Genomic DNA, 617 nt, shown 5'->3' with positions numbered 1-617 from the left:
GCCGTGGTATAGGGCTGTTGTTCGCTCCTAGTTATGGGCTACTGATTTAAGTAATAGCCTGTTATAGACACTTATACCACCTATTTGGTGGCTCCATAACCCGCGTCTGTAACCCGCTTTTCAAATATAAGTTCGTTTCATTCATCGAGCCCTTCACCGGAACAAATGAGCCTAACAAATTGACCCGCTCCCGGGGGTTGGGCCCAACTAAGTGGCTTTAAAGCTCAGTTGGTAGAGCGTTGCACCGGCATTGCAGAGATCACGGGTTCGAATCCCGTTGAAACCGCCTGAAGTTTTCAGGTGTTATAATTAGAGACAATTCATCTTTAATTGCCCAGATAAGGGTAAAGATCACTTCTCCCCTTCGTCTAAAGATTTTTCTGCTTGCAACTTTGCAAAATGAGCGGTGGTCCACAGGGGGAGTCCATGGACCGGGTCCATGAAGTGGTCCATGGACCTGGGGTCCATGTTTTGTATACGTCCCTCTAGACAAAAAGACAATACTTAGCAGGGAGTGACAAGAAAGACCCTATTGTGTAAAAACAGGATAAATGCTACTCGTTTTTCGACTGAATTGCCATATGGCAACCCAGTATAAAGTACTGTACGGTGCGTTG

The 617-nt window shown here is 46.0% G+C and overlaps 1 non-coding gene across 1 annotated transcript; it reads left to right on the top strand.

The window, feature by feature from the left end:
- The first annotated feature begins 213 nt into the window (after nt 1-213).
- Nucleotides 214-286, top strand: Trnaa-ggc (transfer RNA alanine (anticodon GGC)). The gene has a single exon. It is a non-coding gene; the product is annotated as a tRNA-Ala (tRNA).
- Nucleotides 287-617: the final 331 nt, after the last annotated feature.

This window comes from Montipora capricornis, chromosome 6, assembly GCF_036669925.1.
Source record: "Montipora capricornis isolate CH-2021 chromosome 6, ASM3666992v2, whole genome shotgun sequence".
Classification (NCBI taxonomy): Eukaryota; Metazoa; Cnidaria; class Anthozoa; order Scleractinia; family Acroporidae; genus Montipora; species Montipora capricornis.
This window is presented reverse-complemented; position numbering and strand designations above follow the sequence as displayed.